The sequence below is a fragment of the Musca autumnalis genome, unplaced genomic scaffold, assembly GCF_047663935.1.
Source record: "Musca autumnalis isolate F117 unplaced genomic scaffold, ASM4766393v1 scaffold_3, whole genome shotgun sequence".
Lineage (NCBI taxonomy): Eukaryota > Metazoa > Arthropoda > Insecta > Diptera > Muscidae > Musca > Musca autumnalis.
The window spans coordinates 28,997,132-29,024,621 of record NW_027411866.1 but is presented as its reverse complement, the minus strand read 5'-3'; the positions used below and the strand labels follow the sequence as shown (position 1 = coordinate 29,024,621).

The 27,490-nt window shown below is 36.9% G+C and overlaps 1 protein-coding gene across 3 annotated transcripts in view; it reads left to right on the top strand.

The window, feature by feature from the left end:
- The window catches only part of LOC141399541 (uncharacterized), a 229,560-nt gene that overhangs the window by 78,328 nt on the left and 123,742 nt on the right, over positions 1 to 27,490 (top strand). For all 3 annotated transcript variants that reach the window (XM_073978509.1, XM_073978511.1, XM_073978512.1), the window contains one exon: positions 8,562 to 8,637. The gene's annotated coding sequence lies outside the window, so the exon portion shown is untranslated. The remainder of the gene's footprint in view (positions 1 to 8,561; positions 8,638 to 27,490) is intronic.

Below are 27,490 nucleotides of genomic sequence, written 5' to 3'. Positions count from 1 at the left end.
TGTCTGAAGGATTTTCCAGTGGATTTTGGTTTTCCCTTGAACACCACAGACATGCATTTTCCATGTTTGGCGAAATATTTCCGGAAAATCCTCCTAACGAAGCTAAAAGCAATCCTCTTTCATTTGAATCTTGAAATCTATTTCAAAGAAGAACGCTTCGCAGGTTTTCTATTCCATAGAAGTACACAAACAGATCTTCTATTCCATGGCGGTTGGCGCGGTTGAGCAGATTGTGTGGTCCCAAAAGTCATTTATGAGGTATTGCTGGCTTCGTTGCATTCTCAGCTCTCACAAGGTAGATTCTGTGCATGCGGAAACTTGGCACAATGCCGCAAGTCTGCTGGTTAAACTCGAACGAATGTATCTTGCAAATCGTACGAAAAGCTATAGTAAAGTCCAGAGAAACCACAATCGTTTCCATTTCTACTTTTGAAAAAGACAATGAATGGTGGAATATCCTGCTCTGAATCCGAAGTAACATTCCTGCAGTATTCTTCTCTTATCGATTGATTTGTTTTGAAATAAATCTGCAGTTCAAAAAGTAAAATTTAATTAAAATATCGATGTGGGTCACTTCAGATAGTAAAAAGGTAGCCCTGATTTCTTGATAACTTAGCTAGCATTCAGTTACTGAAGACGTTGATTTCAATTACTGAAGACGTGAACTAAAGCTACCAAAAGCGTGGACTAAATTAACTGAAGGCGTACGTAGACTACACTTACTGAAAACGCAGGCTTCGGTTACTGAAAACGCAACTCACAGTTACTGAAGATTGCGACTTCAGTTACCGAAGCGTTGTATCTTTGTTACTTAAACGGTTACTGAAGGCGTTGACTTTGTTAGCGAATGCTTTGATTTTAAGACATCGAAGGTATGGATTTTAGTTATTGAGAGCGTAGACTACAGTTACTGAGGACATAGACTATTGATACGCAGAACTAACTAACTAAAGCCTAGTTACTGAAAATCTGTCTCCCAGTTACTGAAGACGTTAACTCAAGTTAGCGACGGTTTTGACTTAAGATTACCGAAGGTATAGACTTCATTTGTTGAGGGCGTTGACTACGGTTAGTAAAAGATAGTCTTTTGTTACTGAAGACCTATCTCCAAGTTACTAAAGACGTTGACGTAACTTAGCGGACGCCTTGATTTCAACACACCGAAAGTGTGGACTACAGTTAGTTAAGGCGTAGTATACAGAAACTAAAGGAGTAGACTACAGTTACTGAATTTATTGTAAAAATCAGTTACTGAAATCGTAGACTTCAGTTACTAACAACGTAAGCTTTAGTTAATGAATACGTATCCCTCAGTTACTGAAGATGCTGACTTCTATACATTTTCTGAAAGCCTAAACTGTTGTTGTTGAAGCCGCATACTACAGTTACTAAATACATTACTTTAGTTACTAAAAACTTAGACTATAATTATTGAAGGTTTGCAGTTACTGAAAGCATAGAATATATTTATTGAAAACGTTGCTCTCAGCTACTCAAGACTTTGACTTCAGTTCGCGAAAACTTTGGCTGCAGTAGTATATAGTTACTGAGAGTGTAAACTATAGGTATTGAAGGCGTAGACTACTGTTACAGAAAACATAGTTTTTGTTACTGAAAACCTAGCCTCCAGTTACTGAAGACGTTGACGTCAGGTTACCGAAGACGTTGACGTCAGGTTACCGAAGGCGTAGTATACAGTAACTGAAAGCGTATACAACAGTTTTTGAAGGCGTAGTGTACAGTAACTAAAGGCGTATACAACAGTTATTGAAGGTGTATACAACAGTTTAGTGTACAGTAACTAAAGGCGTATACAACAGTTATTGAAGGCGTATACAACAGTTTAGTGTACAGTAACTAAAGACGTATACAACAGTTATTGAAGGCGTATACAACAGTTATTGAAGGCGTATACAACAGTTTAGTGTACAGTAACTAAAGGCGTATACAACAGTTATTGAAGGCGTAGTACAGTAACTAAAGGCGTATACAACAATTATTGAAGGCGTAGTATACAGTAACTAAATGCGTATACAACAGTTTTTGAAGGCGTAGTGTACAGTAACTAAAGGTGTATACAACAGTTATTGAAGCCGTAGTATACCGTAACTAAAGGCATATACAACAGTTATTGAAGGCGTAGTATACAGTAACTAAAGGCGTATACAACAGTTATTGCAAGTGTGTACTCAGTTACGGAAAAATACGTTTTGGTTACGTTGACTTTAGTTACTGAAAATGTAGCTTTAAGTTATTTAAAACTTTGACTTCTGTTCCCGAAAATGTTAACTTCAGTTGTTTACCGTTACTGAAAGCGTAAACCCTAGTTACTGAGGACATTGACTTCAGTTACTAAAGACGCAGAAATTAATTATTAAAGACCTATGTTTCAGTTACCTTATGTTTACGTTGATATATTTCTTACCTCATCATACCATCCGCCTTTAGCATTTACTGTCATATATTTTACAATCCCGCCAAAACTTGTTTAAGATTAATTTTCGTTAAAACAATATTTTTTATTTTACTTACTTTAAGCTAAAGCACTTACAAGCCGAACAACAGGTTTATGGTCGCTTTAAAAAACGCATAAAATGCAATTAATTATTATTTCTCAATGGCTGGCTTTTTGAGTAAAAGAAGTTGCATAAAATTTTTTGATTAAGTATTGACATAAAAAATCAGACAAAAATTGCAAAACTATTTAATTGCCGGTACAGAAAAAATTATAAATAATGTAAGCCAATATTTTAAATTTTAATTTACTAACAACAAACAATGAATGAAGAGGTTGGTTAACAGTAGTAGCTTTGTTTCATTGAGAAGGATTTGCCTTTAAATCTCTATTTATGTCATGATATAGCTTCAGGGGCTACCATAATTATTAAATTGAACGTTCTTTTATATAATTTTTGATGTTCTCAACTTTGTTGACTACATTAAAATCAATTTTCAACAAATTTCCGATTCTCTTAATTCTAAAGCAAAACAAATAATCCCTCAACTTTTTTTTTAATGACCCCATAGACTTTGATCATCACGATGAGCTTACGAAATAGAAGCGAAAAAAAAAATAAAATTAATATTCCTCAGGCATAATGCTAGCATAAGAAGTAGAAAAATCATAAATAATTGTTAAAAGAAGAACAGCTATAATGTTGCATAAGTTTAAGTTCAAAACTGCAACAACAACAACTAGAAAAGGAACGAATTTATGCTACCCCAAGAGAATATTAAGTATGAAATGGCTAGAGAATAAGCAATAGGATTTTGTTAGACGGGTTATAAAAGAAACGCAGTTATTTATGTTTTGTGCCACACTCCTCACATTGAAGTAGTTGAGTTCAGTTAATGGAACAGTAGACATTGGTTACTGAGGACGTAGAGTGCAACTTCTGAAAACCAAATTTTAATTTAAAACGGCTTGTGTTCATGTTTCAGAAGGTTTACCCTTCAATTATTGAAAACCAAGACTTCAATTATTAAGGCCTAGACTTCAGCTTTTGTCATGTTTACCTTTGCTGAAGCCGTAAACTTCTGTTACCATGTGACCAAGACTTCAGCCACCGTAGGCTAAGACTTCAGTTACTGAAAGCACGGAAAAAAACTAAAAACCTAGTTAAAATTACATGGCAAAGCCCAGGATTTATCTTGGTCCCTCTTTCACCTCAAGTGGACACTGACCTCCCCGTGGTGTCACCTGGGGAACTGCCTTTAACACGCGTTAAAGGTAGTGAGCTAACATGTGCCGCGCGTTCACCCATAAGAACGTTAAAAACTTGGGTTTGGGCGTCGGGTTAGTAACCCTTCCCGTAGAAAAAACAGCCTACTATGAAAAAACGAAAGAAAAGAAAACCCCTCTAAAGTTGACGAACCCCGCAAACGTTTTAAGGACCATGATCTTCGAATCTGCACCTTGAATGTTCGCACTCTTTATAGAGAAGGTGCAGTCTACGCATTGGCAGACGTACTTGAAAAGTACAAGACCGATATTACTGCCATACAGGAAATACGATGGATTGGGAAAGGCGACACAACAACACCTAAAGGTGACGCACTGTATTATAGCTGCCATGGCGTAAAGCATGAGTTTGGTTGTGGATTCGTAGTTAGTCGGAGACTAAAACATCTGGTATCCAGCTTCACCCCATTGAATGAAAGACTTGCTGAAATTCGAATAAAAGCTAAATTCTTCAACATCAGCTTTATTTGCGCTCATGCTCCCACTGAAGAAAAGGACGAACAGACCAAAGATATATTTTACGAGCGCTTAGAAGAAACATATGACCGTTGCCCTGCCCATGACATTAAAATCATTCTAGGCGATTTTAATGCCAAAATTGGAAAGGAGAATATCTTTGGCCCAACAGTCGGGAAATTCAGTCTCCACAGTGAAACATCTAACAATGGTATGAGGCTGATTGACTTTGCAGCTGCAAAAAACATGGTAGTTAGCAGTACCAGATTTAATTATCTCGATATTCATAAGGGCACCTGGCTATCTCCAAATCAGAAAACAAGAAACCAAATTGATCATGTTGTGATAGATGGAAGACATTCATCGAGCGTGTTGGATGTACGATCGTTCCGAGGCGCAAACAATGATTCGGACCACTACCTTGTTGCAGCAAAGGTACGCACCCGCTTAAACGTAGCAAACAAAGTACGAATAGACACAACACGAAAGTTAGACATCGGTAAGCTGCAATCACAACAGATAGCCACAGCATATTCCACTCAACTAGCCCAATTGCTTAATCAAAGCACTCCTCATCCCGATAACATATCAGCGCAATGGCAAAGCATTGTCCACTCCATGCAAACAGCCGCAAAATCCATACTTGGATACCAGAGACCTCCACCAAGGAATCGATGGTATGATGAGGAGAGTCGTGCTGCCACCGAAGAGAAAAATGCGGCATATAAGGCTACTTTAGAATCCGTAGCAACGCGTAGCGCACGAGAGAGATACAGGGAGAAAAGGAGAGAGGAGAAACGTCTTTTCCGCAGGAAAAAGAGAGAGATGGAAAAGCCGGAGTGTGAAAAAATCGAGATGTACAGGAGCCAGAATGAAGTCCGAAAATTCTACCAAAGAGTCAAGCATCAAACTGATGGCTTTGGTACAGGCACATCCTCCTGTAGAGACCAGCAAGGTAATTTGGTAACTGATACAGATAGTGTACTCAGGATATGGAAAGAATAATAAGGCAGCAGGGGCCGATGTCTTACCAGCCGAGCTGTTCAAAACCGGAGGCGACACGCTGATAAGGTGTATTCATCAGCTACTTAGCAGCATCTGGCAGGAAGAACGAGTACCCGACGATTGGAACCTGAGTATCCTGTGCCCCGTCCATAAGAAGGGAGATAAGACTGTATGCTCTAACTATAGGGGCATAAGTCTACTCCCTATTGCCTACAAGATCGTGTCAGGGATATTGTGCGAACGACTAAAGCCTATGGTCAACGAGATAATTGGACCATACCAATGCGGCTTTAGACCTGGCAAGTCCACCATTGACCAGATATTTACTCTGCGGCAAATCCTGGAGAAGACCCAAGAGATGCAGATAGACACCTACCACCTTTTTGTCGATTATAAAGCAGCCTTCGACAGCCCGCTGCGTTCAAAGGTATTCCAAGCCATGTCTGAATTTGGTATTCCCGCAGAGCTCATCCGGCTTTGTAAGATGACTTTAACTGATACTAGGTCCTCAGTTAAAATAGGAAAGAACCTCTCCGATGAGTTTGGTACCAAAAGAGGTTTCAGACAAGGAGACAGCCTTTCGTGTGACCTCTTCAACATCCTGCTAGAAAAGGTTATACGAGAGGCAAACGTCAAAAGAAGTGGCACAATCTACACCAATAGTCACATGTTACTTGCTTATGCTGATGATATAGACATCATGGGACGATCAGTAACAGAAGTAACTGATACCTTTGTAAAGGTCGAAGGAGAATCTGCTAAAGTGGGTCTGGCGGTAATCGGTGAGAAGACCAAGTTGATGGTGTCGACGCGCAATGCGTCCATTGAGCTCGGACCGACTGTGGAAGTTGGTTCCTATAATATTGAGGTAGTAAAAGACTTCGTCTACCTCGGCACCTCCGTAAACACAACAAACGACATCAGTTGTGAAATAAAGAGAAGAATTGTATTGGCCAACAGTAAGTAAGTAAGCAGTTTAAAAACAAAGCCACATCTCGTCAAACAAAAATAACGCTCTACAAAACACTGATACTACCCGTGCTGATGTATGGCTCCGAAGCCTGGGTACTTGCGCAAGCAGACATGGCAGTGCTTGGTGTGTTTGAGAGAAAAATTCTTCGAAAGATCTGCGGACCAATCTGCGTTGGCGGTGAATATCGACGCGCATGAACCACGAGCTGTATCTGCTATACAACGACATCAATATAGTTAAACGTATCGAGATGCAGCGATTGCGTTGGCTAGGCCACATGGCGGTGCACGCAGAATTGGCAGGCCAAGGAATAGATTCCAGAGTGCAAAGCAACAAATAGAGAGGAATGGAGATCTCTTCTTAGTTCGGCCTATAGAACAAATGTTCTGTAATGGGCCAGCTAAGTAAGTAAGTAGTTAAAATTACTGAACACGTAATCTTTGTTTACAGCAGAAGTACTGAAAATTGTTTCTGAATTAACTTACGGTTACTTCTTAAAAAACTGAAGACTACTTCTTTGCATACTGAATGAAGATCACTTTCCCTATTGTTGAAGTTTCTCCTTCTTAATATTAGTTCTTCAGTATCTGCAGATTTCTCCTTTAATATCAAACGTTTACGTCTTCAATAATTACAATTGTTGCATTTAGTTACTTAACACTACGTATTCTTGATTTTCCTAGTAGTGAACTTACTTTTCAAGTAAGTGGCTTACTTCTTCAGACACTAAATACAATTCCTCAGTAGCTCAATTTTACTTCTTCAGGAAGTGAGTTTTATTTCGTTGAAACTACTTCCAAGAAATTAAATATGACTTTTGAAATAACTGAAGATTACTTTTTCAATAACTGAAGGTTACGTATTCACTAACTGAAGATTTGAAATTGCTTCTTCAGTAACTAAATATGGCTTTTTCTATATCTGAAGATTATTTTTACAATAACTGAAGGTTACGACTTCACTAACTGAAGATAACTTTTTCAATGACTGAAGGTTACGTATTCACTAACTGAAAACTATGTCTGCATGTTTTAAATAAATCACTAACGATTCTTCTTCGGATTCTTACTGGGAATAACTATATAAATTTGTGAATATAATTTCCTTGGTAACATAAAATCCTTCTGTTAAAGTTACTGAAATAATTGAGGGTTGTAGACTGTTTATATTATACCTTTTTGCTGGGTTAACCTTCTTATAGTGTCTTAGGACATGCCGTACGGACTCGGCGATAAACTGTATTGAGCTAATATGAATCGGTGTGCCCTCATTGATATGAGAGAAGTCTCCCTTGTCCAGCCTGGGATGTTTGTGGAACAATTATATTATTATATAACCTTCTTTATAAAGATTTATTTGACGTGTGTGCAATGGATTTGACATTTGAAACCCAGTGGGTTTATTAAATCCGATTATATATCAACGTAATATTACTGAAAATTTTCATTTCTACAACTAAAGTCAGTACTTGAGGATACGCCTCCAGTAACTGGCACTAACTTCTTCCGAATATTTTGATTACTTGTTTAGTAACGAAATATTATATAGTGACTGTTAATATCCAATTATTTGCGAAGCAAATTTTAGTTCTGTAATGAAAATTGTTTAGTAGCTGAGTATTATGTCGTAATATAATCGCTCCTTACTAATTGCGATATTGATATTAGTAGCCATATCATGACAGTTAATAACTTCCATCACTAATATTAAATTGATTTAATGATGAGACTACATTCTGTCAGTCATGAGTGCCACACGTCCTTCCGTATATTTATCTGTCATAAATATCTAGACACAATCTAATCCTGCATTCAACTCAGACTTTGGCGTTATGTTAATTTTTCTCAGTTAAGTCATCAACTGTCAAATGTCATATCAAAGTCACATCACCATTATCATCATCATAACCATGGACAATGTTAAATAACAACAATGAAATTTGTCAAGTCATTGCCCAGCTACAAGGAATATTGTGGTGGTAATAACAATCATAACTGCTTTTTGTAGGTTATGTGTTCAATTAAATAATCCGCTTAATATAATAATCGTTATACGCGCATGAAACAAGTGCAAAATTTGGTTAACAAAATGTTTCAAAAGTATTTAAATTCATGTCAAGTCAGTAATGCGGGGGCTATTATTAACACTATTATTACCCCTCCCGAATTTTGCTGGAGTTTAAAGACATTTTTATTGTTTGCTGCTTGATATTGGCATTTTATTCGATAATATTTTTAAAACACAAAAAGTGTGTATAAAATTATTCTCTGAAAACCAGATTGGAATTTTAATTAATTTTTTTGGGGATTTTTCTGTTTTGCTGTCAAGAAAGGTCTTTAAAAGTCGTATGAATAATTTGTATTTTTAATTCTTTTTTCTTTACAGATTTTTTTATTACAAACAAGCGAACGTGTTATTAGGAGAGCAGAAGTGATAAACAAACGTTAACTGGTTTTAAATGGTAAGTTGGCAATGTGGAATATGAGCTTTGCATTTAGAACGAAATTTAAAATGAAATTATTCCAGATGTAAACTCAAAGTATCAATTATTAGAGAAGTTATTTACATTACTTAGGGAGTAATCGTAAGTTACATAATAAGTAATCTACCACTAGGAAAATCACATCATCAAAAGAAGAAGTCTTGAATTATTGATTAGGAAGTAATCGTAAGTCACATAATAAGTAATCTACCACTAGGAAAATCACATCCTCAAAAGAAGAAATCTTGAATTATTGAAGAAAACCAATCTTCAGTAACTGCAGACATTTATCAATTATTGAAGACGTACATTTCAAATACGGAAGACGTAATCCTCAGTTACTCTCGAGCTAAAGTTCAGTTACTGAAGACGTAATGCACAGTCATAGACGGGGTAAAATTCGGTTACTGAATACTAAATCTTGAGTTACTGTAGACAGAATATTTAAATATTGAACAATATAAGAGTTTATAAAAGAGAATTATTTATTTATGAAAAAGCAATCTTTGATCATTAAAGAAGTCTTTATTATCTGACAACTGAAATGGACACTACAACAGTTGACATTTTCAGTAACTAAAGGCTCACTTCCGAATAACTATAGCTTACTTTTTGAAGACACCTTCTGTTACAAAGTAAGTCTTTACTTACTTAAGCAGAAATATCCAGTTACCGACAAGATGATCGGAAGTTAATAGCACAGAAATATTTAGATGACCTTCATTTTGTAAAAAATTAATAAGAAAAAAGTATAAAAATTTCCCTACAGATTTGTAAGACGTTACATGAAGGAATAACAAATTCCCTACATATCTATTAAATTTACTCCAGTAGTAGTTCCCAGTTATTGAAGAAGTAATATTCTGATACATAGAAAATTTATAGCAACTGAAGTTCATGTCTTCAGTTTACGCCATCAGTAAGTGAAGGTTACGCCTTTAGTAATTGAAATGCACTTCTTCAATAAATGAAGATTTATGTCTTCAGTAACTGTAAAGACCCTAATTAGGACTGTAAAGACCCTAATTAGGACTGTAAATGCAAATCAAGTTTGCTGCCCAGATCAAGACTTCAATCATGTCTGGTTTCTTTATTTCTGTGCTACGTATATATAACAAAAGATATTACTGTACCGATTGACAATAGCTTCACCGGTCAGTAATGAAGTCATCTTCATTTATTCATTTCATTCATGAAGCCACCTTCAATTACTGTAAAAGTAGCCATCTTGACGATGTAGTGTTAAAATATTGTTGAGTATTAGTTAAGGTTCAGTTGTCTGAAGTTGCTGATAAGTAGTAGTAGTTAGTGAATAAATAATCCTCAGTTATTGAATATAAGGGCTTCGGTAATTGAAATTTACTTAACCTGTAACAAAAAGTTTATTCATTCGTATATACATAAAGGTTATCGATATTGTACCTGAAGACTATTTATTTCTTCGTTAAGGAAAGATTGATATAAAATTGAATATAAATATATCTACTTTAGTTAGTAATAATGTGGTATTCAGTTACTTAAGATGTAGTAATCAATTACTGGGGAAGTTGCTGTCAGTCGCTGAAGAAGTAACATTAATTTAGTGTGGAAGTAGTATTCAGTTAGTAAAGAAGTAATCTTTAGTTAGTGATGAAATAATCTTCAGTTGGTTAAAAAGTAATGTTCACTTGTTGAGGAAGTATTCTTTGGTAATTTTCATATGCTGACGACGTATCTTCAGTTATTTAAGAATTAAACGTTTGTAATTGGCAACGTTATGTTCAGTACTTTTAAAACAAAACTGCAGTTACTGAAGAAGTAGTATTAAGTTACTGGAAGTGGTCTTCAGCTGCCCTAGAAGTGATCGGTAGTTATAACTGAAGAAGGAATCTTTAGTTCGAATGAAATTACTTCGGGTAACTAAGGTACTGAGTTACATTTTTAATTACTGGAAGAGTGATTATAATGAAATCTAGACATAAACTAATCCTGCACTCAACTCAGAGCAATCTTTAGTTAGCGATGAAGTAATTTTCAGTTGGTTAAAAAGAAGTTTTTACTTGATGAGGAAGTCATTTTTAGTTACCGAAAAAGTAATCATCAATTACTGACGACGTATCTTCAGTTATTTAAAAATAATCGATGGTTACTGACGACGTTATGTAACTTATGTAGCTAAACTGCAGTTACTGAAGATGTAGTATTCTGTTAGTAAAGAAGTGGTCTTCAGTTATTGCAACAGTAATCAAGAGCAAGAGACCTTTAGTTTCAGACGAATACACATTCAATTAGTATTGATCTTCAGTTACTGAAGGCGTAATCGTCAGATAATCAAAACGTTATTTAAATTTATGGAAGACGTAAACTGGAGTTGCTGAAAAAGAATATTGAATACCTGAAAAAATTACTCAAAACGAAATCTTCACTTGCATGTTCTTGTTACTGAAGGCGCAATTTCCAGTTACTGAAGGCATAATTTCCAGTTACTCAATTGTCTTCCGTAAATAGAGAATTTGTCTTCAGTTACAGGACTCAAGTTATTAAAGACGTAAAGTAATTATACCCTCCAACATAATATGGAGGAAATAACTGAATTTTTTTATTCCTTCGAAATATATATTTTTAATCAGCAGAGAATTCTAAGTCGATATAATCATGTATTTATGTTGAAATCAAATCAATATTTAAGATAAATCTTTATAATTTGGTATAGAAGTTTGTATTACTCGGTATACCTCCATGTCTTCATATAGCCCCCAAAGAACGGCCCCTGCCGATTTGCGGTATCAAACCGAAATGACTGAAATGTCTTTGTATTTAGTCTTCGTTGAGGGTATAAAACTTTCCAACTGAAATCAGTCGGATAGGTCCACGTCTTCTTATAGCCCCCATAGAACACTCCCTCCCAATTTTCGGCATTTTGATTGTTTTAGCGTTATTACCAAGCAGAAATGAATACAATTTGGTATTTAGTCTTCGTTGGGGCTATACAACTTTTTCCCAGGGATTTTTCAGTACAGGTCAAGGTTTTGATGAAGCACCCAATGAACCTGCCTCCCGATTTTCGTTTTTTATACCCTATACCACACTGTGGCAAGAAATATTATGTCTTTGTGTATGTAACATGCATAAGGAAACGAAATAGACCCATAGTTCCTTTAAGGGATATACAAAGAATCGTCTGTCTGTTCGCAACGTACAGGGGCCTAATTACGTGATTCGACATCGAGTTGTTTCGACCCGAGTACTCAAAGTTGGGATGACAACATTCGTTATCGAGTAAAATTATCGAGAAATTGAGCATAAATTTGCGAGTAATTTCTCGTAGCCAAATGGCCTATCGTAAACAAACAAAATGAAAGATTTCTAATTGTATTTGTGTTTAAAATGTAAAAAATTGTTGTTTATTGACAGTTTATAGAGGAAAAATGATATTAGTAAATAATTGTGAGCATTTTTTACACAAAATAAGAGAAATTGGGAAAAGTCCTTTTCAGTCGTTTTAAGAAATTGTGATAAAATTATAATTAAAATAAATACATATGCATGCTATCATTAACCAAAAATTAGTGTTTGCAGTCGTTAAAATATAAGTTGAAAAAATAAGCATTTCTGCAAAACAAAAAATTATTTAATATTAATAGGCTTTATTTTATAGGTGAACAACTATTAATAAAGTGCATTTTAAATAGTTCATCCCCCGTTGTTTACCAAAGGAAATACTCTCTCAGAGAGGCTAATGCAAAACACCCACCAAATTCTCTCATTTATTTTGAGAGAGAATTATTAAGGTAGATGTATTAGCAATCTATAACAAGAATGACAAAACAATTTTGCAAACATTAATAATTTTCATATTTTCTTAGCACAACTTCATTCCGAAATTATTATTCAATGTATTGTTCAAAAAATTCCACAAATATTTACATTTTTTCATTCATAATTTTTGTTTTTTAGTTTTTGATTTGAAATAAACACATTTTTTGACGTCTACCTTCATAACTTTCCCCAAAGAACACATAGTTCGATTACCGGTTACTCTCGAAACATTCGATCAGTGATTTCGATCGAGTCTTATCATGCCGTTTTTTTCTCGTGTCGAAAACTTATTCACGAGTAAATTCTCGATCGAATCGAATCACATAATTAGGCCCCAGGTCGCCTTTATTTTCCGATTTAGCTGAAAATTGGGGAGTATATTTTTTTAGCCATAAAAAGAACGCTATTGTTTTGGTCAAAATTAGTTCAGATTCGGGTATAGCTCCCATAAGAATCTTCGGCCGATTTCACTTATTTGCTCCACCAAACACGATATATAATGAAATTTTGACCGCGTGACTGAATTCGTTCCAGAAATAAATGTGCCAAATTATATCGAAATCGGTTTAGATTTGAATATAGCTCCCATATATTTTTCAGGTATTTTGCTGCACCAAACACGCTATATACGACCGATTTCGATGGAATTTGGAATGTGTGACTAAATTCGGTCTGGAAATAAATGTGCCAAGTTATATCGAAATCTGTGCAGATTTGGATATAGCTCCCATATATATTTTAGGCCAATTTCACGTATTTCTTGCACCAAACACGTTATAAATGTCCGATTTCGATAAAATTGGGATTGTGTGACTGAATTTGGACTAGAAATAAATTTGCCAAATTATATCGAAATCGGTTAAGATATAGCTCCCATATATATTTTACATATATTCACAGTGGTGTAGGGTATCATAAAGTCGGCAACGTCCGCCCATTGTGTTTTTATACCCTACACCACTATGTGGTAAGGGGTATTATGTGTTAGTGCATTTGTAGGTAACATACAAAAGGAAGCGAGATAGACCCATAGTTCCTTCTAGGGATATACATAGAATCACTTTCTGAGTCGATTTATGCATGTCCGTCCGTCCGTCCGACCGTTCGCAACATACAGGTCGCATTTGTTGACCGATTTCGCTGAAAATTGGGGAATACCATTTTTTTCGCCGTCGGAAGATCAAGTTCGAAGATGGGATATATCGGTCCACGTTTTGGTATAGCCCCCATATAACGGTACCCCCCGATTTACGGCATTTTGACGTTTTCACCTACATTTTCAGACCGATTTGGCTATAATTTGACATTTAGGGTTCTTAAGTGTCAATAAACATATATAACAAAACTTGTGGACATAGGTCCACGTTTTGGTATAGCCGCCATATAACGGTACCCCCCGATTTGCGGTATTTTGACGTTTTTAGCTACATTTTCATACCGATATAGCTATAATTTGACATTTAGGGTTCTTCAGTGTCAATAAACTTATACAACAAAAGTTGTGGACATAGGTCCACGTTTTGGTATAGCCCCCATATAACGGTACCCTCCGATTTGCGGTATTTTGACGTTTTTAGCTACATTTTCAGACCGATGTAGCTATAATTTAACATTTAGGGTTCTTAAGTGTCAATAAACTTATATAACAAAAGTTGTGGACATAGGTCCCCGTTTTGGTATAGCCCTCATATAACGGTGCCCCCCGATTTACGGTGTTTTGATGTTTTTAGCTACATTTCAGACCGATATAGCTATAATTTGACATTTAGGGTTCTTAAGTGTCAATAAACTCATATAACAAAAGTTGTGGACATAGGTCCACGCTTTGGTATAGCCCCCATATAACGGTACCCTCCGATTTGCGGTATTTTGACGTTTTAAGCTACATTTTCAGACCGATGTAGCTATAATTTAACATTTAGGGTTCTTAAGTGTCAATAAACTTATATAACAAAAGTTGTGGACATAGGTCCCCGTTTTGGTATAGCCCCCATATAACGGTGCCCCCCGATTTACGGTGTTTTGATGTTTTTAGCTACATTTTCAGACCGATTTAGCTATATTTTGACACTTAGGGTTCTTAAGTGTCAATAAACATATATAACAAAACTTGTGGACATAGGTCCACGTTTTGGTATAGCCCCCATATAACGGTTCATTTAAGTTCATATTTTCGTATAGCCCAGATACCTCCGAACTAGCTGTTAATGGCATTTGAAGTTCCCACGTTATGTACCGATTTTCGATATTTTGAAGATTCTAGCTAAATTTTTTAACCGAATTAGGAGTTATTTGACATTAAAGGCTCCCATTAAAAACTGTCAACATAGGCTCATGTTTTATTATAACCCCTTATAACAGTACCTCCCAATTTCAAGCCCACCAAAAATTTTCAACATAAATAGTTAGATATAGGCACCATAAAAAAGGGTCTCCCGAATGAAGCATAAATGTACATAAACATTATCTGACATTTTAACGTACCCACTTAAAGTTGGGGACAGGAATGAAAAGTAATTATTCCATTTTAGTTCAGAATATTTTATGGTGGAGGGTATGAAAAGTTCGGCCCGGCCGAACTTAATGCTTTTTTACTTGTTTTTTTTTTTTTTTTTTGAAGATTGCTGAGTTTTATCGGTACAGGTCCACACTTTAATATAGCCTCCATAGAACGAATCTGTCTTTTTTCGATATTTTACCTAACCGAAATAGCTACAAATTAGACGGAATGGAGACGGCTGTATGAAACACTCTTACAGAGAATTGTCGGTAGAGGTCGTAGTTTTGCTATAGCCCCATAGAACGGTACCGCCCAATTTTCGGCATTTATTCACATAATTCAACCCAACACGGTGAAGGTGCTTACACCTGGGAAGTTTTTGCGGATTCTGAAATTACAATGAAAATGAAAAAAATCAAAAAAATCGCCGAAACACTTTTTAAATAAATCGCGATTCCAGCTGACACTTTTAAGGGTTTTTTAGGTTTTCGCAATTTTGCTTGGAAACCGCAAGTCCTGACTAAAGAAAATATTGTGGCTATGAAAATTCTCTACAAGATTGACTTTTATGATATCTTCGTAGTATTCACCATTATTGAGATATAGATGTTCAAATTAGGACAATGGATTGACAGTATCGCCTCCTTATAAAACAATGTCATGACTGCAATTTCCTAACGTAAACGTATATATCTAACAAATGGTACAACGTAGAAAAGAATTACGAAAACCAATCTTGTAGAGAATTTTTACAGCCACAAAATATTCTTTAGTCCCATTTCGAAGGGATTTGCAGTTTTCAAGCTAAATCCTGAAGACCTAAGAAACAAATCTGAAAGTTTGATCTAAACCTCTATATCTCAAAAATGGTAAAACCTAGGAAAATATCAATCAGCCAATCTTGTAAAGAATTTTCACTGCTACAACATTTTCTTTAGTCCCATTTCGATAGGACTTGTGGTTTTCAAGCAAAATCGTGAAAACCTAAAAAACTCCCAAAAATGTGAACTTTGATGGCGATTTATTAAAAAATCCATCCAGTGATTTTTTCTTGTTTTTGGATTTTTTTTTCATCTATAAACGTTGCTGTATCAGAATCCGCAAAAACTTCCTTGGTGTAAGCGGTTTTCATTTAAAGTTAGTTAAGGAGCACTGTGTATAATATTGTAATATAAGGAGGCGATACAGTCAATCCATTGTTTTAATTTGAACTTCTATATCTCTATAACGGTAAAAACTGTGAAGACATCATAAAAGTCAATCTTTTAGAGAATTTTCATAGCTACAATATTTTCTTTAGTCCCATTTCGAAAGGAATTGCGGTTTCCAAGCAAAATTGCGAAAACCTAAAAAACCCTTAAAAAGGTCGCGATTTACTTAAAAAGCGCTCCGGCGATTTTTTTTGTTTTTTGATTTTTCTCATCTATGAACATTGTAGTTTCAGAAACCGTAAAAACTTCCCAGGTGTAAGCACAAAACATTTAAATTTGTTTCAAGAGCACCGTGCCAAATGACTGAAAATTTGTGTTTTACTTTTTGATAGCGGGTTCTCAGATCGATATGAGTAGAAAACATTGGTATTAAACCAGGTTTAAACGAAGGTGATAATCTTCAGATAGCATATTCCACTTTTAATAGGAATAAGTCGGTGCTCTAGTATTTTCATAAGCGACAGGAAACTAATTTTTATATCTTACTTCAACGCAACACGTGGTTCGGCCTGACCGAACTTAAAGCCATTCTTACTTGTTTTTTATTTTATCATAACAGGAATATCATCTCAAAATATTATTTTTGGAATAGCTTCTAATAGTAAGAGTTAAGGAAGCAATTGCAAATATCTCCATTATTACAAGTTGGTTGGCATCCATATCGGTTGAGCTTCCTTCCTAGCTTCGCCATTAGATGAAATGTAACAACCCAGTCTTTTTCCTCAAAGCAAAAACACTTTCTTAACCCATCTCTCTGCAGATTTCTGTTTTTATTTCTGCAGAGAAAAATACAATAACATTTCCTTGTTTTTCTTGGTCATAACAGCAGCTGATATGGTCAGTTGGACATTTCATGCCATTAGCAGCTGAGTGACCATAAATGTGTAGCCTGAACATGCACAAATTATGTCTGCAGAAAAACAAAACGAAATAAGCAAAAGTGGAGTTTGCCTGGAAACAAGAGAGATAAAAAAGAAAGGAAATTGTAATGACATTAATTTGCAAAAGATAAACAGTACCCCTTGACACAATGAGCAGCATGGAATGCAATCAGGTTGGGTGTGTTTGCGATGAAAATTGTGTTAAAATGCATAATTTTCACATATTTTCCATATTTGTTTGAGTCTTGGTTTTCCTTGATTTTTCTCCACAGCCTTTTTGAGCAACTTACCCAACCCATTCAAAGTGTATGCGTTTTCATTGCTAACCCCTATTTCCGCATGTGAATTTTTTTCCAAAACTTTTCCTTTTTATTTCAATGCTTGCAAGCCATGATTTTTCCTAGCTAATATTGCTTTGTGGAAAACCTGTTGCCAATATTTCTTTGCTTGGCGTTGTTGCTACTATGACTTAAGGTCACACAAGAAACTAAAACAAAAACAGACAGACAGACTACTTGTCATCTCATGCTTAGGCAACTCCCAACTGGTTTTCCATTTTAGTAGTTTTCTTCTCGATTGCTTGCTATTGCTTTTCTGTGGCAAAGAAGTTTACCTCGTAAAGGGAAAAATGGAAAAATACAACATGGCTTAGTAAAGTTGCCCGGCATGCATATGGCTAAAACATGTTTTTTCGGCACAAAGAGAAAAAACGCTTCCTGATGCCAGTTATCATCTTCTTTAACACTTGTTAAATGACTGCCGTGATGCCTCTAATGTTGCAAAGCAATGACCAATACAACAAGCATTTTCTCATCCTTTATGGTAGAGAAAAGGCAATCCAGATAGTCAATGCTATGTACAACCAGGTTTGGCATTGTGACAAGGAAAACTATTCGCTTAGTATGGATTGTTGTAACCATTTTTAGCTAAAAGATGCATGCAGGTTATCTTTGTGTTATTATATTTCCGTATTAAAATTTTTTGTTTGAAGTTAAGGTTTGTAAGCAAAAAAAAAAAAAAAAATACATGTGATGGAGGAATGTGTCAAAGTGTTAAATAAATGCGCAGACATGGGAAATGTGAGTAAATAGTGAATAGAAAATGAAGTCTATTTTTACAGTGTTTTATTTGAAACTGTTCGGTCTTTATTATTTTTAATTCAAAATGTAATAAAAACATTTTTTTTCATATTAAATTTTAATTGAAAATCTCTTTTTTTAATGAAAAAATATATTTCTCTTCATTCACCTTGCTATGCCTCTTTCTCTGTTAAGCATACATATGTCTCCATTTGTTTACTTCTATTGACAACTATGATATCTTGATTTTTTTTCTAACATGGTGCTGTTCCCCTGCTTGCGGCAGAGATTCAACAAATTGAAAAATCATTTGTTTTTTTTTCAGTTTATGTTTTTGTTAGTGTTTTTCTCTTTTCACATTCTATGAGAAATATTGACCTTGACTTGGGGTTACAGTCACCATCATCATTCGTCAGTCAGTGTTATTATTGTTATTAATGTTGATTTTTTAATGAAGACACAATTTTGTTCATATTTGTTTTTGTGTTATGGAAATTTAGTTGTTATTGATTTTTAGCCGGCGTTTTTTTTTTTAATTTTTGACAATAAATCGATTTTAAATATATTTCGCTTTTAATTAACTGTATTTCAACAATAATTACTCTTAATTTGTATATTTAGAATCTACTTTGTTTGACAACTTTTTCTGTTTTGCTACGTAATCATTTTTTTTAAGAATATGTTTAATAGGCCGGGGCGATTTGTATGGAAGGAAACAAACCTTAATGGGCCCTTCGCGTTTCTGATTCCTGGGATTGAACTGAGCAAAAAAGTCCACTAGACCATAGGTCTACGGTGAAAATCGAGCCTCCCGATTTTGACTTAAAGTTTTTTATCCACGTTGTTTAGACATTTTGGCATATAACAGCCAAACCATTGAGATTTTCGATCGAACACAAGGACAACAATTGTAGCCAAGACAGTAATCAATAACTCTCTAATACATCGCAAAAGCATTGGAACTGTCCTTCAGGCAGTTTTGGCTTTTAGAAGGTGCATACATACAAAAGTTGAACAGAATAATATTCAAGCGTTCTGATACAAAATTATATCGTATTGGAATCCATGGACAGTGACAATTTGTCTTACTTACTTACTTAGTTGGCCCATTACAGAACATTTGTTCCATAGACCGAACTAAGAAGAGATCTCCATTCCTCTCTGTTTTTCGCTTGAATTTTTGGAATACCGCGCCTTTCCATTTCTTCATCCACTTGTTTGCATCCATCGGCCTGCCGATTCTGCGTGCACCGCCATGTGGCATGTATTCTTACGCCTTTTTAGCGGGTTCATCATCGCTCATTCTCATAATATGGCCTAGCCAACGCAATCGTTGCATCTCGATACGTTTAACTATATTCATGTCTTTGTATAGCTTAAATAGCTCGTGGTTCATACGACGTCGATATTCACCGTAAACGCAAATCGGCCCGTAGATCTTTCGAAGAATTTTCCCATGCTTCAGAGCCATACATTAGCACGGGTAGTATCAGCGTTTTGTATAGTGTTATTTTTGTTTGACGAGATGTGTTACTTAGACCATAGTAGCATCTGTTGACCAATACAATTCTTCTTCTTATTTCACAACTGATGTTGTTTGTTGTGTTTATGGCAGTGCCGAGGTAGGTACTAACTTCCACAGTTGGTCCGAGCTCTATGGACGCTTTGCGCGTCGACACCATCAATTTGCGACCTTGCTAAAGGTATCAGTTACTTCAGACATCATGGGACGATCAGTAAGTCCCATGATGTCTATGTCATCAGCATAGGCAAGTAACATGTGACTATTGGTGTAAATTGTGCCATTTCTTTTGACATTTGCATCTCGTATTACCTTTTCCAGCAAAATGTTGAATAGGTCACACGAAAGGCTGTCTCCTTGTCTGAAACCTCTTTTGGTACAAAATTCTTCGGAGAGGTTCTTTCCAATTTTAACTGATGACCTAGTATCAGTTAAAGTCATCTTACAAAGCCGGATGAGCTTTGCGGGGATACCAAATTCAGACATTGCGTGGAATACCTTTGATCTGAGGGGACTGTCGAATGCTGCTTTATAATCGACAAAAACGTGAAATGTGTCGATCTGCATCTCTTGGGTCTTCTCTAGGATTTGCCGCAGGGTAAATATCTGGTCCATGGTGGACTTGCCAGGTCTAAAGCCACATTGGTATGGTCCAATTATTTCGTTGACCATTGGTTTTAGTCGTTCGCACAATATCCCTGACACTATCTTATAGGCAATAGGGAGAAGACTTATGCCCCTATAGTTTGAGCATACAGTCTTATCTCCTTTCTTGTGGACGGGACATAGGATGCTCAGGTTCCAATCGTCGGGTACGCGTTCTTCCTGCCAGATGGTGCTAACTAGCTGATGCATACACCTTATCAGCGCGTCGCCTCCGGTTTTGAACAGCTCGGCTGGTAAGCCGACAATCTCAGACAATCTCAATGGTTTGTCCGCTATATGCCAAATTGTCAAAAAACGTGGATAAAAAACTTAAAGTCAAAATCGGGAGGCTTGATTTTCACCATAGACCTATGGTCTAGTTGACTTTTTTGCTCAGTTCCATCCCAGGAATCAGAAACGCTAAGGGCCCATTAAGGTTTTTTTCCTTCCATACAAATCGCTCCGGCCTACTAATATTCTTTATCAGGGTAAAATTCTAAGTCGATGCAATTATGTCCGTCTGTTGAAATCAAAATACAGCTCGCAATTTTTAAAGTAGTGTTTGGTTATTTGATATAGAAGTTTCTATTTCTCCTAGGATGTTTGGTATTGCAAATGGGCTATATCGGTCCATGTTTTGATGTAGCCCCCAAAGAACGGTACCACACGATTTTCGGCATTTTTAAGATTTTAGCGTCTTTATCACACCGAAAGGGCTGAAATTTGGTACTTAGTCTTCGTTGGGGGTATACAAATTTTCTTCAGAAATTTGTCGGTATAGGTCCACGCCTTCATATAGCCCCCATAGAACAGTACCTCCCGATTTTCGGTATTTTGAAGGTTTTGGCCAAAATAATCCACCGAAGTGGCTGAAATTTGGTACATAGTCTTCGTTGGGGGTATACAAATCTTCTTCAGAAATTTGTCGGTATTGGTCCACGCCTTCATATAGCGCCCATAGAACGGTACCTCTCGATTTTCGGTATTTTAAAGGTTGTGACCAAAATAATTCACCGAAGTGGCTGAAATTTGGTATTTAGTCTTCAATTGTGGTATTAAACGTTCCATATGAAATGTGTATGTATAGGTTCTCGCCTTCATATAGCCCCCATAGAACGGTACCTCCCAATATTCGGTGTTTTAAAGGTTGTCGCCTGAATATCCCACAGAAATGGCTGAAATTTGGTACGTAGTCTTCGTTGGGGGTATAAAACTTTCCCCCAGAAACTTGTTGGTGCAGATCCACGTCTTTGTATAGCCCCCATAAAACGATACCACCCGATTTTCGGTATTTTGAACGTTTTAGCCTCATTATCACACCGAAATGGCTGTAATGTGTTAGTTGGTCTTCATTTGGAGGTGTAAAACATTCTAGCTGAAATTTGTCGGCATTGGGCCACGTCTCCATATAGCCCCCATAGAATGGTACCTCCCGATTTTCGGTATTTTGAGGGTTGTGGCCTCAATATCCCACCGAAATGACTGAAATTTGGCTTTTTGTCTTCGTTGTAGGTATAAAACTTTCCACCTAAAATTTGTCGGTATAGGTCCACGTCTTCATATAGCCCCCATAGAACGGTACATCCGGATTTCTGTTATTTTGAAGGTTGTGCCCTCAATATCCCTCCGAAATGGCTGAAATTTGGTATTAAGTCTTCATTTGGTTTATAAAACTTTCCCCTCGATGTTTATCGGTATAGGTCCACGTCTTCATATAGTCCCCATAGAAAGGCACCTCCATATTTCCGGTATTTTAAAGGTTGTGGCCTCAATATTCCACCGAAAGGTATTTGGTATTTAGTCTTCTTTTTGGGGTATTTAGTTTTCCAAATAAAATTTTTCGGTATAGGTCCACACTTTCATATAGCCCCCATAGAACGGTACCACCTGATTTTCGGCATTTTGAAGGTTGTGGCCATAACAACCCACCGAAATGGTTGAAATTTGGTATTTAGTCTTTGTTTAAAATAAAAGCCTTTCTGACTGAAATTCGTCGTTTCGATATAGCCCCCATTGAACGGTACCTCCTGATTTTCCCGAAGGTTGTGATTTCAATATCCCACCGAAATAGTGAAATTTGTTATTTATTCTTCCATGGGGTTATCAAATATTCCAGAAGAGAATTATCAGTATATGTCTGCTGGTTCCTATATCCCCCCTAGAAGCGTACCTCTTGATTTGCGGTATTTTGAAGGTTTTACCAAAATATCTGTAGTTGGTAGTCGGATATCGAGCATGACATTCAACTCAGTGCTCACTTCTGCAGTCCATGTGGTGAGAAGAGTGTTCGTAGATTAAGTGGCGGATATTTGAATATTCCTCGCATGGAAAAAGGTGGTAAGATCAGTTAAATAGGAGTTTAATCTTTCAAAAATTTCAAAAGCCTTTCTGACTGAAATTCGTCGTTTCGATATAGCCCCCATAGAACGGTACCTCCCGATTTTCGTAATTCTGAAGGTTGTGACGTCAATATCCCACAGAAATAGTGAAATTTGTTATTTATTCTTCCATGGGGTTATCAAATATTCCAGAAGAGAATTATCAGTATATGTCTGGTGGTTCCTATATCCCCCCTAGAAGCGTACCTCTTGATTTTCGGTATTTTGAAGGTTTTACCAAAATATCGGTAGTTGGTAGTCGGATATCGAGCATGAAATTCAACTCAGTGCTCACTTCTGCAGTCCATGTGGTGAACATAGTGACCGTAGATTTAGTGGCGGATATTTGCATATTCCTACCATGGAAATAGGTGGATCAGTTAAATAGGGGTTTAATCTTTCAGAAATTACATGAAAAGTAACTGACGCCAAGATCGTTCAATCATCCGCATACGTTACGATCTCAATCTATATTCCACAGGAGAGGTAGAGGTTAAATAGTTTCGGGCATATCACTCCACCTTAGGGAACTCTCTGTTTCACTACACGGAGCTTGGACTTTTTGTCGCATGGAAAAGGTGGTAAGATCAGTTAAATAGGAGTTTAATCTTTCAAAAATTACATGGAACGTGACTGACGCCAAGATCGTTCAATCATCCGCATACGTTACGATCTCAATCTGTATTCCACAGGAGAGGTAGAGGTTAAACAGTTTCGGGCATATCACTCAACCTTGGGCAACTCTCTGTTTCACTACACGGGGCTTGGACTTTTTGTTCCTGAATTCCGCGTACGTCTAGTGTTCACACATATAATTGATTATCCAAAGTTTCAAATTTGGCCGGAGGGCTGTCTGCCCGATGTCCTCTAATAGCGTGGAGTGCTTGGCAGTATCACAGGATTTTTATAAGTCGAGTGTCACCATCACTGTTCCATCGCATGGCTTTATATGGCTGAGTCCTCGACTAATATGTGGAGATGGCGTGCATCGATGTTATCGTGCTGTACTGCTTACGGAACACATGTTGATGATCTTACTACGTCTGACGCTGGGGAGGTGTAAGGTCTCAAAAGTCTTTGAAATTCAGCTTTGCTGGAAATATTGCCTGGCTTCAGTAGCGGGACTACCCGTCCCATTTTCCAGACCCATAATTCCCGATGTGAGTGGCTGGCGACAGGTTGAGAACTTTGGTGAAACTCTCGACTATCGGAGCCCAACGCTTTGGACGATTTGGCGTTGCTCATGAAGTCGCAACATCATCCATTGTAAATTGTAGCGGTTCCTCCTCGACAGGAGGAGATCAAATGCGACGTAATACTCTTCTGTTCGCGCTGTAACTCACGGGTTGCTCGACAAACTGTCGATTAAAATAACTTGCGCCCCTCTTCGGGCCAGTCAGCGTATTAAACTTAACAGTCCTAAGTTCATATAATTTATTCATCCAACTGTAATGCGTTAATTGCTTCATTTAAGGTTGTAATTTTTTTCTAAACTTTCATCCAACACCACCTCTGATTTTAAAATGAAGTGAAATTTTCTTTTCTGAGACAGAAAACATTTTGCTCAAAACAGCAACATCAAAGAAAATTTCTTTTACAATCAAAAGTTGGGGAAAAATGGGCAAGTCATCATCAGTTCAATTTCCCCCACGAAATGAATGAAAAGAAAATAATTCAACTCCACAACATCAAAGATTTACTTGATTTCGCCCAATGACCGCTTCTTTTCATTATGGAAAAACAAATCATTAAAATCGATCAGAAAATGATTGATGGAGATCATGAGAAGAAATTACATTGCGGTCATTAGTGCATTTTTCGTCTAAAGTTGGCCCTAATTTGTTTAATATTTTTCCATGTGTGGGTCATTTAGACATTTTTTATCGAAAGGAATTTGATTTTTTTTAAATCGTGTGAAATATAGTATTTCGAGTTAAGAGTTTCCCACACCGCTGAAATTTTTCTCCTTTTAATCGAAATATTTATCTGTTCAATACAAAATGCCCCAATTTGCTCTCGAAGCCACTACTACTAGATCACTATCATGCAGCTTAAGGCATAGAAACAAGTTTTTATTTTTATTTTGTGGCAAAAGCAATTGGTTGGCTAACGATAACTGCTACAGGGTCATGTCATGTCTACCAACAAGCCATGACGAAAAAAACTAGCAAAAGCAAACAAAATACAAGAAGCCAAAATGTATAGAAGAAAATCTGATGAAAACAAAATAACAACAAAATCAGTTTATAATGTGGTTTTTGTGGTATTAATCATTAATAATCATTTTTCATTAATATAAAACAGCAACAAGCCCAGAGAATGAGATTTAAATCTCAACACTTTTAAGCAACTGATTGTTATACCACTCATAGTACACAACGACGAAGTTCATTGTAGGCATCATTATTGCTAAGCAAATTGAACATTTAGTTTTTATTTTTTTATTATTATTATTATTTTTTTGTGGTCGGCATCCAACCATATCTCAGTTACGAACTTCATTTTGACCACAAATCATACGTGTCATCTTGTGGCTGGGTAAATGTGAACGAAACCCAAACCGTTTTATGCTTTTGGGTTTCAACACCTTCTGTGCTTCAAGTTTTCGAAAACATAAAAATCTCTTAATTTGTTATTAATAACTTAATTATTTTCATATTAATGTAAGGTTGTTTTTTTAACAAATTGTTTCAACAAAATTTGTATAGCAAGTGGGGCCAAAAAACACGATAATTTGAAGAGGTTAGATGTGAAGTAGGTGCTGAATTTGTACTTAAGCCATCTAATATCGCTAAAGTAAACATTCAAACATAAACACGTAGGCGTTCAAAAGGGTAAGTTGAATCAGGTCCTGTTGAACAGTCGAAAAGGATGGTCAGACGTTTTGCGCTGTGGATAAATTTAAAGTATGGTGGCTGCAGAGGTGGAAGTTACTCGATTGCTAATAATTCGACTATTCAAAAGATGACGACTTGAAGTCAATAGGAGATACTCCGTTGAAGTTCTCAGGGCTGAATTCTGCCACGTTTGGATATTCCTCTATTGCGTACAACATTCGTTAGCAAAGCAAACTACCGCCACAAACAAAGCTTACCAAAGATCTGCCAATCGTGTTATAAGAAGTCAAAAAGGTTTCATTATATCTATAGAGCAGAACGTCTATAGAATGGATAGCCTTCCATAGAATATAAGATTCAATATAAGACCTCCATAGGAGTCTTTCATAGAATAGAAGACCTCCGTAGGAGGCTTCCATAGAATAGAAGACTTCCGTAGGAGGCTTCCAAAGAAGACCTCCGTAATAGGCTTCTATAGAATAGAAGACCTCCGTAGGAGGCTTCCATAGAATAGAAGACTTCCTTAGGAGGCTTCCATAGAATAGAAGACCTCCTTAGGAGGCTTCTATAGAATAGAAGACCTCCTTAGCAGGCTTCCATAGAATAGAAGACCTCCGTAGGGGGCTTCTATAGAATAGAAGACCTCCGTAGGAGGCTTCTATAGAATAGAAGACCTCCGTAGGAGGCTTCTATAGAATAGAAGACCTCGGTAGGTGGCTTCCATAGAATAGAAGACCTCTGTAGGAGAATTCCATAAAAGACCTCTGTAGAAGGCTTCTATAGAATAGAAAACCTCCGCAGGAGGCTTCTATAGAGTAGAAGACCTCCATAGGAGGTTTCTACAGACTAGAAGACCCCCGTGGGAGGCTTCTATAGAATAGAAGACCTCCGTTAGAGACTTCTATAGAATAGAAGTCCTCCGCAGGAGGCTTCTATAGAATAGAAGTCCTCCGCAGGAGGCTTCTATAGAATAGAAGACATCCGTAGGGGGCTTCTGTAGAATAGAAGACCTCCGTAGGAAGCTTCTATAGAATAGAAGACCTCCGTATGAAGCTTCTATAGAATAGAAGACCTCGGTAGGAGGCTTCCATAGAATAGAAGATCTCTGTTGAAGGCTTCTAAAAAAGGCCTTTGTAGAAGGATTCTATGGAATTGAAGACCTCCGCAGGAGGCTTCTATAGAATAGAAAACCTCCGCAGGAGGCTTCTATAGAATAGAAGACCTCCGTAGGAGGCTTCTATAGAATAGAAAACGCTCTCTCATAGCGATGGATATGGGTTTCCTCCCGATGTACCTCCTGAAGAAGTGAATCGATCTACGGTACGCCCTCTTTTCTTTGGTCAATCGACTTGCAGAGCTAGTTCCATTCTCAACAGCATCTTGCCTCTTGAGGCCAGTTATATGGGCTTCGGCCGATATTCAAGGCTTCAAGTTGTGTTTTTGTCGAGTTCGTCAATCGGTAAACTCCATCTCCGGTCCTAACAGAATCACCACCCTGGCAGGGATGCAGAGCCATCGATCAGTAGGGATAGAAGTTGCCTCCTTTGTTCAGCCAGGCTATCCTTGACAACTTCTAAACAGGGAGCCCCTTGTCCGTTCCGGCCAGAAACTACCGTGAACTCTAGGTTGGATTTCTTCAGTCGTTTTTTTTCAGAATCATTCGCAAGAGATCACTACATGATTAACCTTTGGTCGATCACAATTTCCGTGACAGAAGCACAACACTGGCTGAGGCTGCGGGCCACCGTTCAGTAAGGCAAGAAGTTTTCGGCTTTGTTCAGCCATACTGTCCATGACAATTTCTAAACAGAGTGTCCCTTGTCCGTCCCCTTCAACGACTATCATTCAACGGCAGGCTGAATTTATCCAGTCGTGTTTTTTCACAATCATTCCTAGGAGATCACTACGTGGATAACCCGTGTAGAACTATAGAATAGAAAACCTCCGTAGGAGGCTTCTATAGAATAGAAGACCTCTTTAG